At 44.5% G+C, this 16,542-nt stretch overlaps 1 protein-coding gene across 1 annotated transcript in view; it reads left to right on the forward strand.

Moving 5' to 3' along the window:
* LOC140455209 (uncharacterized) overlaps window positions 1-1,142 on the forward strand; it is a 197,501-nt gene extending 196,359 nt beyond the window's left edge. The window contains exon 8 of the transcript XR_011952793.1: window positions 510-1,142. The gene's annotated coding sequence lies outside the window, so the exon portion shown is untranslated. The remainder of the gene's footprint in view (window positions 1-509) is intronic.
* The last annotated feature ends 15,400 nt before the right edge of the window (window positions 1,143-16,542 follow it).

Raw genomic sequence — 16,542 nt, forward strand, 5'->3', positions numbered from 1 at the left:
TCAGTTAGAGTTTGTTCTTGATAGCACATCCAATTCTGTATATCCTGTGTTGGACTTCAGGTTTTCCTCTCCAGAAGAAGGTGTAACCACAACTTTCTTCCCTCAGCTGTTGTTCACCTGCTCTTTGGTTCTCCTGCAGGGCAACAATATCATTGTTGAAGCGCCTGGGTACACTGAGCAATAAGGGCAGATAGAAACAAAGAAAATAGGTGCAAGAGTAGGCCAATTGGCCCTTTGAGCTTGCACCACCATTCAATATCATCATGGCTGAGCATGCAATTTCAGTATCCCATCCCTACTTTCTCTCCATACTCCTCGATTCTTTTAGCCACAAAGGCCATGTCTAGCTCCTTTGTTTTGGATGATTGTTTCGCTCATTATCCATGAGGGTTCATACATTCCAGATTCTAAAATTGAGTTTAACTTTGATTTTCAGACTGCATGGGATATGATTTTCCAGCCTTATTGGTGATGAAACACACTAATATTAAGGCATCTTTCACCCACAGGATGAACAGTGTATCCTGAAGAAGGTGTGAAGAAAGCTGTGGAAATGCTCTCCTGTTTCAATTCTAAAAGTGAAACAACAAGTGAAACTCTACTGATTACATGCAACTATGAAGCTAGGGACCTCCCAATCTCTCAATCCTGTTCCCATCAGGAGAGTGTGTGTGTGTGGTGATGTTTGTCTTTAGGGTTGGATGTGTATGTGGGGTGGGTGGGTGTCGGTGGGTTTGTCTATGGAGATGTATGTGTGTGTGTCTGGTGGTGAATGTGTATGTTTAGGGTTGGGTGCGTGTCGATGGGTGTGTCTGGTGATGTGTCTCTGTTTTTGAGGGGTGTGAGTATGTCTGTGGGTGTGTGTGTTCTTGGAGAGTGTATGGCTGTGTGTATGTGGGAATGTGTGTATGTGGTGGCATGTGGGGGGGCAGTTTGGGTTTGTTGAATTCCTCTAGGTAGAAGCCTTGTGTGGGCACACCCTTACCGTGGGAATACTGTTGCACAACAGCATACAGGCTCTCCTTGACAGAAGGCAGATCCAGCTCCAGTGACAAGGCACTTTTTTGCAAGGTTTGTGAAGGTTTGTAGCTCAGGTTGAGGTTTATGGTGTAGGTTTGCTCGCTGAGCTGTAGGTTTGATATCCAGACATTTCATTACCTGGCTAAGTAACATCATCAGTGGCGACCTCCAAGTGAAGCGAAGCTGTTGGCTCCTGCTTTCTATTTATATGTTTGTCCTGGATGGGATTTGTGGTGATGTCATTTCCTGTTCGTTTTCTGAGGGATTGATAGATGGTATCTAGATCTATGTGTTTGTTTATAGCGTTGTGGTTGGAGTGCCAGGTCTCTAGGAATTCTCTGGCATGTCTTTGCTTAGCCTGTCCCAAGAGAGATGTGTTGTCCAGTCGAAATAGTGTTTTTTTTTCCTCCGTGTGTATAGAACATAGAACATAGAACATAAAAACAATACAGCACAGAACAGGCCCTTCGGCCCACGATGTTGTGCCGAACTTCTATCCTAGATTAAGCACCCATCCATGTACCTATCCAAATGCCGCTTAAAGGTCGCCAATGAATCTGACTCTACCACTCCCACGGGCAGCGCATTCCATGCCCCCACCACTCTCTGGGTAAAGAACCCACCCCTGACATCTCCCCTATACCTTCCACCCTTCACCTTAAATTTATGTCCCCTTGTAACACTCTGTTGTACCCGGGGAAAAAGTTTCTGACTGTCTACTCTATCTATTCCTCTGATCATCTTATAAACCTCTATCAAGTGCTACGAGGGAGAGAGGGTCGTGTCTTTTTGTGGCTAGCTGGTGTTCGTGTATCCTGGTGGCTAACTTTCTTCCTGTTTGTCCTACGTTGTGTTTGTGGCAGTCCTTGCATGGAATTTTGTAGACTACGTTGGTTTTGACCATAGGATGTACTGGGTCTTTTAAGTTTGTTAGTTTTTGTTTGAGAGCGTTGGTGGGTTCGTGTGCTACAAGGATTCCGAGGGGTCTTAGTAGTCTGACTGTCATTTCTGAAACTTCTTTGATGTATGGTAAGGTGGTTAGGGCTTCTGGCTGTGTTTGGTCTGCTTGTCGTGGTTTGTTCTTGAGGAATCTGCGGACTGTGTTTTTTGAGTATTCGTTCTTCTTGAATACGTTGTATAGGTGGTTCTCCTCTGTTTTCCGAAGTTTGTCTGTGCTACAGTGTGTGGTGGAACGTTGGAATAGTGTTCTGATACAGCTTTGTTTGTGTGTGTTGGGATGGTTGCTGGTGTAGTTTAAGTATTTGGTCAGTGTTTGTCGGTTTTCTGTATACGCAGGTTTGTAGTTCTCCGTTGTCCTTTCTTTCGACTGTGATATCCAGGAATGCGAGTTTGTTGTCGGTTTCTTCCTCTTTGGTGAACTTTATGCCTGTGAGGGTGTTGTTGATGATGTTAAATGTCTTTTCTATCTTGTTTCGTTTTTGTGATGACAAAGGTGTAATCTCTGTCACGGACCCAGATTTTTGGTTTGATGGTTCATTGGGCTGTTTGTTCTAGTCTTTGCATTACCGCTTCTGCTTTGAATCCTGAAACCAACGTCGTCTACAAAATTCCATGCAAGGACTGCCACAAACACTACGTAGGACAAACAGGAAGAAAGTTAGTCACCAGGATACATAAACACCAGCTAGCCACAAAAAGACACAACCCTCTCTCCCTTGTAGCCCTACACACGGAGGAAAAAAACCATTTCGACTGGGACAACACATCTCTCCTGGGACAGGCTAAGCAAAGACATGCCAGAGAATTCCTAGAGACCTGGCACTCCAACCACAACGCCATAAACAAACACATAGATCTAGATACCATCTATCAACCCCTCAGAAAACGAACAGGAAATGACATCACTACAAACCCCAGGAACCCCATCCAGGACAAGCCTATAAATAGAAAGCAGGAGACAACAGCTTCGCTTCACTTGGAGGTCACCACTGATATTGTTACCTAGCCAGGTAATGAAACGTCTGGATATCAAACCTACAGCTCAGTGAGCAAACCTACACCCTAGACAAGGCACTCCCAGTGACTGGGGACCTCCCTATTCTCTAAAGCCTTACCCACCATTACAGCTGATCTCACAAAAGTATCTTCCACTTGGATCGCGATTGTTTTAGATTGCAGTTTGTTTGGTTCCTCCTTTCTGATTTTACTATCATGGGTAGCTTTTCCAGCGCCACACTTTTTAACACTGCACTATGTCTGTTCACCCTTTCTCTTACGTTATCCCTCTACTCCTCCACAAACATAGAAGAATACAGCGCAGTACAGGCCCTTCGGCCCTCGATGTTGCGCCGATCAAAGCCCACCTAACCTACACTAACCCACTATCCTCCATATACCTATCCAGTGCCCGCTTAAATACCCATAAAGAGGGAGAATCCACCACTGCTACTGGCAGGGCATTCCATGAACTTACGACTCACTGAGTGAAGAACCTACCCCTAACATCAGTCCTATATCTACCCCCCCCTTAATTTAAAGCTATGCCCCCTTGTAATAGCTGACTCCATACGTGGAAAAAGGTTCTCACTGTCAACCCTATCTAACCCCCGAATCATCTTGTACACCTCTATCAAGTCACCCCTAAACCTTCTTTTCTCCAATGAAAACAACCCCAAGTGCCTCAGCCTTTCCTCATAGGATCTTCCTACCATACCAGGCAACATCCTGGTAAACTTCCTCTGCACCCGTTCCAGTGCCTCCACATCCTTCCTATAGTATGGCGACCAAAACTGCACACAATATTCCAGATGCGGCCGCACCAGAGTCTTATACAACTGCAGCATGACCTCAGGACTCCGGAACTCAATTCCTCTACCAATAAAAGCCAGTACGCCATATGCCTCCTTCACTGCACTATTTACCTGGGTGGCAACTTTCAGAGATCTGTGTACATGGACACCAAGATCCCTCTGCTCTTCCACACTACCAAGTATCCGACCATTAGCCCAGTACCCCATCTTTTTGTTACTCTTACCAAAGTGAATCACCTCACACTTAGCTACATTGAACTCCATTTGCCACCTTTCTGCCCAGCTCTGCAGCTTCTCTATATCCCGCTGTAACCTGCCACATCCTTCCTCACTGTCTACAACTCCTCCGACTTTCGTATCATCCGCAAACTTGCTCACCCAACCTTCTAACCCTTCCTCCAGGTCATTTATAAAAATGACAAACAGCAATGGTCCCAAAACAGATCCTTGCGGAACACCGCTAGTGACGGCACTCCAAGATGAACCTTTGCCATCAACTACTACCCTCTGTCTTCTTCCAGCCAGCCAATTCCTAATCCAAACCTCCAACTCACCCTCAATGCCATATCTCTGTATTTTCTGCAGTAGCCTACCATGGGGGACCTTATCAAACGCCTTACTAAAATCCATATATACCACATCTACCGCTTTCCCCTCATCTACCTCCTTAGTCACCTTCTCAAAGAATTCAATAAGGTTTGTGAGGCACGACCTGCCCTTCACAAAACCATGCTGACTATCCTTGATCACATCATTCTTATGCAGATGTGCATAAATCCTATCCCTTACAATTCTCTCTCTAAGACTTTGCCCACAACAGAAGTGAGACTCACTGGCCTATAGTTACTAGGATTATCCCTACTCCCCTTCTTGAACAAGGGAACCACGTTTGCTAGCCTCCAGTCCTCCGGCACTACTCCTGTAGACAAAGAGGACACAAAAATCAAGGCCAATGGCTCTGCAATCTCCTCCCTTGCTTCCCAGAGAATCCTAGGATAAATGCCATCAGGCCCAGGGGACTTATCTATTTTCACCCTTGCCAGAATTTCCAACACCTCTTCTCTACATATCTCAAAGCCATCCATTCTACTTATTCGTGCCTCAGTATTCATATCGACAACAATGTCCTGTTCCTGAGTGAATACTGACGAAAAGTATTCATTCAGTGCCTCCCCAATCTCTTCAGCCTCCACACGCAACTTCCCACTACTATCCTTGATTGGACCTATTCCTACCCTAGTCATTCTTTTATTCCTAACATACCTATAGAAAGCCTTAGCGTTTTCCCGAATCCTACCAACTAAGGACCTTTCATGTCCCCTCCTTGCTGCTCTTAGCTCGCTCTTCAGGTCCTTCCGGGCTACCTTATAACTCTCAATCGCCCCTATTGAACCTTCACGCCTCATCTTTACAAAGGCCGCCCTCTTCCATTTAACAAGGGATTCCAATTCCTTATTAAACCACGGCTCCCTCACATGACCCTTTCCTCCCTGCCTGATAGGTACGTACTTATCAAGGACACTCAATAGTTGCTCCTTGAACAAGTTCCACATATCAATTACGCTCTTGCCTTGGAATCTACTTTTCCAATCCACACATCCTAAGTCATGCCTCACCGCATCATAATTTCCCTGCCCCCAGCTATAACTCTTGCCCTGTAGTACACACTTATCCCTCTCCATCACTAGAGTAAAAATCACCGAATTGTGGTCACTGTCCCCAAAGTGCTCACCTACCTCTAGTTCTAATACCTGGCCTGGTTCGTTACCCAGAACCAAATCCAGTATGGCCTCACCTCTTGTTGGCTTATCTACATATTGTGTCAGGAAATTCTCCTGCACACATTGCACAAACACCGACCCATCTAACAAACTTGAGCTATAGCTTTCCCAATCAATATCAGGAAAGTTAAAGTCTCCCATAACAACCACCCTATTACTGTCACTCTTCTCCTGAATCATCTTCGCAATCCTTTCTTCAACGATTCTAGGACTATTAGGAGGCCTGTAAAAGACTCCTAACAGGGTGACCTCACCTCTCCTATTCCTAACCTCAACCCAAACTACCTCAGATGGCAAATCTTCGTCCATCTTCCTTTCCACCGCTGTAATACTATCTTTGACAAGCAAAGCCAACTCCCCCCCTCTTTTACCCCCACCTCTGACCCTACTAAAACATTTAAACCCTGGAACCTGCAACAGCCAATCCTGTCCCTGATCTAGCCATGTCTCCGTAATAGCCACAACATCGAAGTCCCAGGAACCAACCCACGCTGCGAGTTCACCTACCTTATTTCGTATACTTCTGGCATTAAAGTATACACACTTCAAGCCACTCTTCTGTTTACAGGCACCCTCCTTTAAGATTGATGCCATATTCCTAACCTCCCTACACTCCAGGTCCTGCACCCTAAAGCTACAGTCTGGGTTCCCATGCCCCTGCAGAGTTAGTTTAAACTCCCCCCAAGAGCACTAGCAAACCTCCCCCCAAGGATACTGGTGCCCCTCAGGTTCAGGTGCAAACCATCCTGTTTATAGAGGTCCCACCTTCCCCAGAAAGAACCCCAGTTATCCAAGTACCGAAATCCCTCCCTCCTGCACCATCCCTGTAGCCACGCATTTAACTGTTCTCTCTCCCTATTCCTCGACTCTCTATCACGTGGCACGGGTAACAAACCAGAGACAACAACTCTGTTCATTCTAACTCTGAGCTTCCAACCTAGCTCCCTAAAAGCCTGTCTAACATCCTCAGCATTCCTCCTACCTATGTCATTGGTGCCAATATGGACCACGACTTCAGGCTGCTCCCCCTCCCCCTTAAGGACCCAGAAAACACGATCAGAGACATCACGTACCCTTGCATCTGGGAGGCAACATACCAAACGTGAGTCCCTCTCGTTCCCACAAAACCGCCTATCTGTGCCCCGAACTATCGAGTCCCCAATTATTATGTTGTAATTATATGTTGTAATTGTGTCTTGTTTATTTTCTTCTGAGTAGAAAGTACCAATTCCATCCCTTTCACACTTTAATTTACACTTTTGTTTTTGCATTTCTTTCCTTTCTCCACCAGTTATAAGGAAAATTAATCACCAATCAGCCCCAGTGAATCTGGCTCTTTGTAAACAGTCATAGTAGAAACTCAACTAACCAGCTTATGAGTTTTCTTTGACACCAGCACTGTTTGCCCACAACATGAGTAGAATATAGTTGATAGACTGTAATAATTGTTATGATATGGGTAAACCCTCCTGCTGAATTTAAAACCAGAAAAGATTTATCCCATGTGGTAATCTATAAAAATTCGAGTGGCCAAGGACTATTTAAAGTAAAATTAACAACTTTATTTCTTAAAGTATAACAGAGAATAATTAACTAACCACTATTTACAATTTCTTTCTCTAACCTATCTTTTACCTTCCCTTCTATAATACTGGTCCAATAAAACTCCCAATTAATATTTACAAAACAACATTCCTTATCTAAAAACCAGGCAGCTATAGGTTCTTGTCTTTGGATCTTCCTGTCTTCTTTTCTCCTTGTTGTGAATTTCTATGTCACAGATTACTGATCGAGAAGGTACTTTTAAGAGAGATGCTTTTTCAAGCAGTCTGGTACATGTAAGGCTTGGCAGTTCTCCTGTCAAATGTTAGATTTTCCTCCAGTCTTATACCCGGATTGTGTCATTGGCTTTTAAGATTGTCAATATACTCAATTCAAACTTGATTGGAGATTGGTATTTTTATCGGGGTATAATTTAAACTGATTGGCCGGATTCAAATTTGTCTTTGTCTCTAGTCAATGAACTACTTGAGTTGTTCAACCCTGTATTACATACATTGTTGCCTTATTAAGAACACTTGGTGTTGTCCAATAGTCCTGCTACTTTTAACTCTCTTAAATGTACACCCACATCTTCATAACATAATAAACTCCATTGATACAGTCGAGCTCACAAGACTTTGATATCTTTTCCCAAAGGCAAAAGAGGTCTGATCAGTATGTTCCAGTGTTTCTCTGCGCCTGTGGTGAGCATATACTTCAAAATCTCTAAGCGGCGGTAGCAATTCAACGATCTTTTTTTATAATCAGATAGATCTTGTAGTGTTGATTTAGTTTTTCAGAAAAGTAACACACTAGCTTCTTGTAACAGTATGTTTCCTGTACTGCTCGATATCATCGAGAAATATTCAGGGTAGCACACATCACTCCTATGGCAGGACATGTCAAAATCAAAAACAGACAGACTCGTAAAAGTGAATATTTTTACTGGTCAGGTCTTCATAAGGATGTAGGCCTAGTGCTGGAAGATGAGATTGGTACTTGTAACTGGTGGTACAGACTCTTTGGGCCGAAGGGCCTCTTCTCTACTGTATGATTCTATGACTCCATTTGGTAGAAAGTTGCAAAATCCTATATGTATCATAAGGTGATACAAACTACCACTATACTCCTAGACCAACTCTGGAGGAATCATTTATCAAAGTATTGGAAGATTGTGCAAAAGCCCGAAACATGGATTGTCCTGCTCCTCAATGCTGCCTAACCTGCTGTGCTTTTCCAGTACCATTCTGAGCTAGACTCTGGTTTCCAGCATCTGCAGTCCTCACTTTTGCCCGCTTGATTTTCGCAGGCCATACCTTTAATACAATCACTGCTTGGGCAGTGGTCGAGAAGCTAACCCAATCCTTCACTCAATATGAATTCTTGACGGAGATACAGTCATATAAAGGTTCCAATTTCATGTCTGAAATTGTTCAGAAAGTAATGTGTACATTACAGTTATATTCATCTGCATATCACCAGCAGACCCAAGGAGCTTTAGAAAAACTCTCAAAACAGTAATGTCTTTCATATCATCACAGTTGTCAGAAAGAACTAAGCTTCTGCTGTTTGTCACTGAGTGAGTCGACTCTGTTTAGTCCTTTTGCATTAGTTTATATTCATGAGGTCAGGAATCCTCTGAAATTATTCAAAGAAACGTTTTTGGGACTAACAAATTATTCAAATTATGTATCAAATGGTCCAAGTAGATCAAATGACAGTAGGAGATCAATTAAACAGCAGTGATCATATTGCAAGACTAAGGATGCCATGGAAAACAATATCAGTCAATCCAGAGTAAGAAGAATCAAGTGGCAGTGAAATGACTTGAAGTGGGCAAGAACAGATCTGGGCCAGAAGGACTGGAACCAATAGTTCATGTGAGAAACAGAAACTGAGGTATTGTGACAGTACTGAAGCAGTCCGTGTCCAAATACAGCAAAAATATCCAGGTAGCAAATAAATTTCGTGTCAATTGGAAAGATGACTTGGAAATATATCACCATTCCTTCAGTGTTGCTGAGCTGAAATCCTGGAATTGCCTCCTTAATGGAACTGTGGGTCCACTTGCAACACATGGGCTGCCACAGTTCAAGAAGGCCGTTCGCAAGGGGCAACTAGGGGTAGGCAATAATTGCAAGCCTAGTCAGTGATGCTTATGTTCTGAAAGTGAATTTAAAAAAAAACACATGACAGAATATGACAATCCCCAACGAGACAGAATTTAACCATTGCTTCTTCTCATTCTGTAGCAGTCCATCGCTAAAGTCAACATCCTAGGGGTTACCATTGACCAGAAACAGAACTGGATTAGCCATATAAATACAGTGTCTACACAAATAAGTCCAAGGCAAGGAAAACTGCAGTGAATAACTCACCTCCTGACTCCCCAGAACCTTCAATCCCCTTGTGGAAGGATCAAAAACCAGGGGATATAGATATAAGGCACAAAACGTCAATGGGGAATTTAAGGAGTAATATTTTCACCTGGAGGGTGTTACGTATGTGGAACTATCGGAGCAGCATGGTGGCTCAGTGGTTAGCACTGTTGCCTCACAGCACCAGGGACCTGGGTTAAATTCCCACCTCGGTCGACTGTCTGTGTGGGGTTTGCACATTCTCCCCATGTCTGTGTGGGTTTTCTCCGGGTGCTCCAGTTTCCTCCCACAATCCAAAGATGTGCAAGTCAGGTAAATTGGGCAAAAGTGAGGACTGCAGATGCTGGAAACCAGAGTTTAGATTAAAGTGGTGCTGGAAAAGCACAGCAAGTCAGGCAGCATCCGAGGAGCAGGAAAAAAAATCGATGTTTCGTGCAAAAGCCCTTCATCAGGAAAGGTCAGGTGAATTGGCCATGCTAAATTAACCATAGTGTTAGGTGAATGGGTCTGGGTGGATTACTCTTTGGAAGGTCGGTGTGGACTTGTTGGGCCAAAGAGCCTGTTTGTATACTGTAGGAAATCTAATCCAAATGTCTGAAAGGGTAGTTGAAATAACTCTGCAGAGACACCGTCCTGACGTGCCATGGGCTGCCACCAGCCTGACACTGTCCCCAGGCTCAGCCTCGATCAGGAGGATTTGGGTCGCTCTGATTCCAGGAGTATGGTGAAAGCGCCTACGGGCTGGTGCTATAACAGTAATATTTAAAAGTGACCTTCTCCATGACGGATGAAGTAGTACCTTTGATGGCAGCTGTGAGGTCAAAATTGAAGATTGCCCTAAGTGTAGATTAGGGAAACAAGATACCTGAGATAGACATATAATTCTTCTCAAGAGAAAGTGTAACTCAATATCCTTCAAATAAGTCTGATAAAACCATTCTTATAATAAGGGATTCAAAAAAGACCCAAACCTTTTTTGCTGGAGAAAGGCATAACTTTTCAGCAAAGAACATAATGATGGCTATGGTTTCACTGAAAAGGCATTAGAGGGGATTCTATTGCCTTAGTGTTGTTTAGCTCAGGGCCTTTTTCTCTCCATTGACTTTGTACATCCTCCTATCATACAATCCCTACAATGTGGAAACAGGCCCTTCAGCCCAACAAGTCTCATCGACCTTCCAAAGAGTAAGCCACCTCGACCCATCCCGCTATCCTATATTTGGTAAGGCAATCTATTTATCCTGCATCATTCTGCATCAAAGGTGTATGGGATTCTTATTTATGAAGGAGGTTATTATGAAATTCTATGGATCTCAAATATAATCTCAACCTTAAGTGCTTATCTTCATGTCAACAAAGTTATTTTCTTTACTCTCCCAAATACTAATGAAATGAATCCAGGTTGTTTCAAACACTCTTGATTTACTCCCTTGTTCATCCATGAGTTGTGGACATTTTTTTGTCCCTAGTAGCCCCTTGAGAGAGCAGTGGTGAGCTGCCTTCTTGAACCTCTGCAATCCAGTTTGGACAGCACAGTGACTCAGTGATTAGCACTGCTGTCTCACAGGGCCAGGGACCCAGGTTCAATTCCAGCCTTGGGTTTATGTCTGTGTGGAGTTTGCACATTCTCCCTGGGGGTTTCCTCTAGGTGCTTTGGTTTCCTTCCACAGCCCAAAGGTGTGCAGGTTTGGCCATGGGAAAGTGAGGTTACAGAGTTGAGGTGGATCTGGGTGGAATGCTGTTTAGAAAGGTGGTATGAACTTGATGGGCTAGATGGTCTGTTTCCACACTCTAGAGATTCTCTATGCTATAGGCAGAGCCACTATGCTGTTAGGGAGGGAATCCCAGGATTTTATCCCAGTGACAGTGAAGGAACAGTGATATATTTCCAAGTCAGGATGAGTGGCTTTGAGGGCAACTTGCAGGTAGTGATGTTCCCTTATATGTTCTGTCCTTGTCCTTCTGGATGGAAGCAACACATTTTCAGCTCTGATCTCCAGCATCTGCAGTCCTCACTTTCTCCTAGATGGCTTTGGAAGGTACTGTACAAGGATCATTGGTGAATTTCTGCAGTACATCTTGTTGATAGTACACACTGCTGCTATGGAATGTCGATGGTGGAGGGAGTGGATGTGCTGACAGCAAAGCAGACTGCTTTGTCCTGGATGGTGTCAAGCTTCTTGAGTTTTGTTGCAGCTGTACTCATCAAGGCAAATTGGCAGTAATCTATCACACTCCTGACTTGGGTGACAATTCTATGGCTTTATTTTTGTCCAGGGTATTTTTTAATGAAGAAAGGTTGATAGTGAGGAGGCATGCAGTCTACTCAGAGCCACTAGAGTAAACAGTTTGTGAGGCATTGGGGATATTTTGGTTTCAAATTTTGAACAGCAGAAGCAGCCTGAATTGGGTGGAATCAAGCTCCCACAGAACCAGAACTTTTAGTTTTAGTTTCTCAGTAGCAGCATGTTGCTGGGTCTTAAAGCTGGGTTTGGAAACTGTAATACATCTCTCCCTGCTACTCTCTCTCAGTTTTCTCTTGATGTTTTTCCTGCAGAACTGGAGAATTGCCTATGAGACAATCTATTTTACTGAATTTTGCCTTTTGCTAAGGGGAGTGTTTATGCGTTGTTACTGAATTAGAACAGTTAATTAGCTGTAATTAATGTATATTATTTTATTAAATATTTTGATAGTTACAGTTAAGCCAATTCTTTCATTTTATTTTATCTGTATTTTAATGTTAGTCTAAAAATAAAGTGTTTTGTTTAATGTCGAGTAGTTTGACCAATTGAATTGCATCTGGAATGCAAACCTTACACTTACCTTGAAAATAAGAAAAAGTTAGGGTCTACACTATCTTCTGAATATATTTTGAGTGGCTTTGGACTGATCTATAACAAATTAGGGGCTCACCTGGGATCAAAATCTCTAATTCCAGGCTGGATTTAAGATTGTTGGAGTCAAAGGCAGTAATTGGTGAGGGTCAGTGTGTTTTATTTTGAGTGGTGCATTCATTTGGTTAAATAGGGCATGCCTTGTGTAATAATGGCTCTTTCAGTCGCTAAGAGTTTCCTGGAGGTGGAAGAAAGTGAGCAAGGCAAACCTTCCAGAACTGGCAAATAAACTGGAGTTAGAGTTACCTGCGTCTGAGAGGAAAATGGAGAGATGTGTGTGATTTCCGCAAAAACCGTTTTCTCCGTGACTGCCTGGTCAGGTCCACGCCCCCCTCCCACCCTGGCACCTTCCCCTGCCACCGCAGGAACTGTAAAACCTGCGGCCACACCTCCTCCCTCACCTCTATCCAAGGCCCTAAAGGAGCCTTCCACATCCATCAAAGTTTTACTTGCACATCCACTAATATCATTTATTGTATCCGTTGCTCCCGATGCGGTCTCCTCTACATTGGGGAGACTGGGCGCCTCCTAGCAAAGCGCTTTAGGGAACATCTCTGGGACACCCGCACCAATCAACCACACCGCCCCGTGGCCCAACATTTCAACTCCCCCTCCCACTCTGCCGAGGACATGGAGGTCCTGGGCCTCCTTCACCGCCGCTCCCTCACCACCAGACGCCTGGGGGAAGAACGCCTCATCTTCCGCCTCGGAACACTTCAACCCCAGGGCATCAATGTGGACTTCCACAGTTTCCTCATTTCCCATTCCCCCACCTCACCCTAGTTCTAAACTTCCAGCTCAGCACTGTCCCCGTGACTTGTCCGGACTTGTCCTACCTGCCTATCTCCTTTTCTACCTATCCACTCCACCCTCTCCTCCCTGACCTATCACCTTCATCCCCTCTCCCACTCACCCATTGTACTGTATGCTACTTTCTCCCCACCCCCACCCTCCTCTAGCTTATCTCTCCATGCTTCAGACTCACTGCCTTTATTCCTGATGAAGGGCTTTTGCCCGAAACGTCGATTTCGAAGCTCCTTGGATGCTGCCTGAACTGCTGTGCTCTTCCAGCACCACTAATCCAGAAAGTATACAGGGCAGCTGCTGGCAAAGATCAGATTAGCAAACTTCTGGGAAAAACAAGTTTGTGCAGGCAGCAAAGCCGAACAATAGAAAACACTAGCACAGCGAGTGTTAATATAGTTACAAAACGGTTGCAGCTAACGACCCAAGGAGATAGAAGTAGAATCTAATCAAGATAAGAAGAAGTCACGTAGGGGCAGTCAGGTCACAAGTTAGGCAGAGAACTAGGGTGATTGGGTAATGTAGGAGTTGGGAGAGGTGACCTCACGCAGCTCACAGGTATAACTGTAGACTTGTTTCAGTGCTCACTGCTCATTTGCTTTGCATTTGATGCCCTTTCTTGCAAGATCCTAAAATAAATTGTCTTGTTTCCAGTTTTGGTGGGCTTGGCTAATTTTGTTGAGTTTGTTTCTAACACAAATACATCCGAGTTATTGTCGACATATTTTCGAAATGGGGGGTCAAGGCATTCCTCACCAAGAGGGATGACGCCTGAACAGGAGTAAAGTGTCTCCTGTGGGCTGTTTTTCCAAGATTTGGGGTCTCAGGGAACATAGAAATAGAGGGAGGGGGGCCCTTTCACCACGAAGCTCATTACTGTGGTCAGTGAAGACCGAGGGATACCCTGGAGTCACCACATCGCCAACAGTCCAGTCATCAGGAATGGTGGAAAGAATGAATGACACCCTCAAAACCACCCTCCCCAAAATCACTCAGGACTTAGCCCAGACCCACTAGAAATCTGCAGGGAATCGCCCAGACAAATTCACAGGATGGTTCTACCAAACCTATAACCTCTCACACGAACCCCCAGCCTTGACCATCACTGACACCACTGGATGGGGAGTGCCCATAAGGAGCCATCTGCCTGACAAGAAGCCAGCCTGATGCATGGGAGACTGGCTGGAGCCTATGTGCTAACTCACTGCTCCTGACCCCCGCAGCACACTGGTCCACAGCAGACTGGAGAATCCTAAATTTACTTGCCCCCATCAAGTCTGCCCACAATTGCACTTTCAATACCATCTGGACAGGAACCCAAACCTACAAAACATAGAATGACACAAATTTTGTCTGTGGCCACGAGGCGTAGCTCTGGCTGCCGTTGTCATGGACTGGGAGCCGTTTCATTGGGTACGTGGTACCAGTCATTTACCACTCCCTGTCCTCTCCCTTCCGGAAGATTCCCAGCTACAGCAAACATGCCCTCACTGAGGTCGTCTCCATATTTGTGCCCACTTATGCAACCCTATACCTGGACATAGAGGAACATCAGCTAGCCACCATGGCAGAGGAGGTAACGAATGCCAAGGCTAAAACACTTGCCTAGCAGTAGAGGCTACCGCAATCCACATTGTCGCCCTACAAAATAGAATGGCCCTGGACTACTTGCTAGCTGAAAAAGGGGGCATATGCACCCTCATTAGCATGGACTGCTGTACATATATCCCTGACCCCAGTGAAAATATAACAAACCTGATGCACCACATCTGACAGACTGCTGCAGTCCTACATGGAAGAGAGCCCCACTAGCATTTGTGGATCTGGGCAACCTTATGGCTCGGCCTGTGGGGCACAGCCCTGCTGCAGGGACTGATATCCCTTATTGCCATTCTTGTGAATATCGTAGTCATAGTCATGGCCCTCCGTATGTGCTGCTCCAGATTGTGTACAGCATTGTTAACCCCTGCCTCCCTCACCACCCAGTTATTATGAGTCCACTGCAGTGAGATCCCCACCCCTGACACAGCCTCTGCTCTGTCAGATTCAGACACCAATGACTACCTCTCTGACACCAAACCCCAACACCTGACAATTCTCCCCTGTATCTGGCTACATCTCCCATTTCAACCCTCCCTTTTTTAACAAAAAGGGGATTGTGAGAAAAAAGATCTGCCACCCTGCCCACCTACAGCATGGCCACAATGAAACCACCAGGTGGCCTGCAAAACACAGAAATCAAGCCTGCCAACACATACAGAACACGTCCACAATGCCCCAGTCTTGGTCAAACAGGCTAACAAAGAAATCAGACATGGCCAAGCTATTCCCAGACCAGAGAATACACTTCCCAAACAACCTTCACAGTAAAGCCCCCAGCCCCGATTAGAACTGCTGTCCCATTACCCTAAGGGCAGGCTCACTTCCCATTGAAACCGATACCGCATAAACAAAGAGGCAGAATGAGAGACCCCGGAAGACTTCGCTCACAGGAGGAACATAATGAACATACCTGAATGCCAGGAGAACGGACATTTACACATATTCATGTGGTTGGGGAATACAATGAAGAATACTCTGGAAGACATTCTTACCCACTCACAGAGATGGCTGGAATTTCTGTGTCAATTACCAATGAATTGCTACTGCCAGATGCTTGACTAAATTCCATTCAGCTTATTCTTGTTTTAATCACTTTACAATTTTCACCATTGTACTTTACAAATACCACCTTTATGTTGTACCCCTACAAAGCATGCCTGTACCTTCTGTTCTGGAAAGACCATTCTGGCCATCTGTGCAGAGAACCAGTTCTGTGTCAGCCTGGTTTATTCTCTTCCATGATATTGCTTTGATTAATAAACCACTTGTCAATATCACCACAATCCTCGTTTGAGGTCTCTGATCCTGAGAGTGCCCAAACAAATGAAATGGCCAGTGACAATGTGGATAGAGATGATTATTTTGGAGCAATTCAAAAATTCACTTCCTGAAATGGTGAAAACTCACATGGAAGAGAAAAGAGTCAAGACCGCAAGATTAGCAGTGGAAGTGGCAGATGCTTCTAAATCAAAGTTTGGCTTTTAACATCAGTTTCAATCTGTGAGGATAGAAATTGGGTAAAACAGAAATCATTAGGTGGTAAGGGAAAAGGAGATCTCATTTAAGATAGTAAGGACAGCTGAGCACAGGGTAAAAAGGAAACCCATGAGGGGGACAGAAAGAGTAAAAAAGCTCAGGTGTTTTCACTGTAATAAAGTATGTCACATGAACTCGCCGTGTTGGTGATTTAGAAAAAGCACTGGGAAGACAGATGTGGGAAAACAAGATAAGCTAGTGAGCTTTGTTG

Source organism: Chiloscyllium punctatum, chromosome 30 (genome assembly GCF_047496795.1).
Source record: "Chiloscyllium punctatum isolate Juve2018m chromosome 30, sChiPun1.3, whole genome shotgun sequence".
NCBI lineage: Eukaryota > Metazoa > Chordata > Chondrichthyes > Orectolobiformes > Hemiscylliidae > Chiloscyllium > Chiloscyllium punctatum.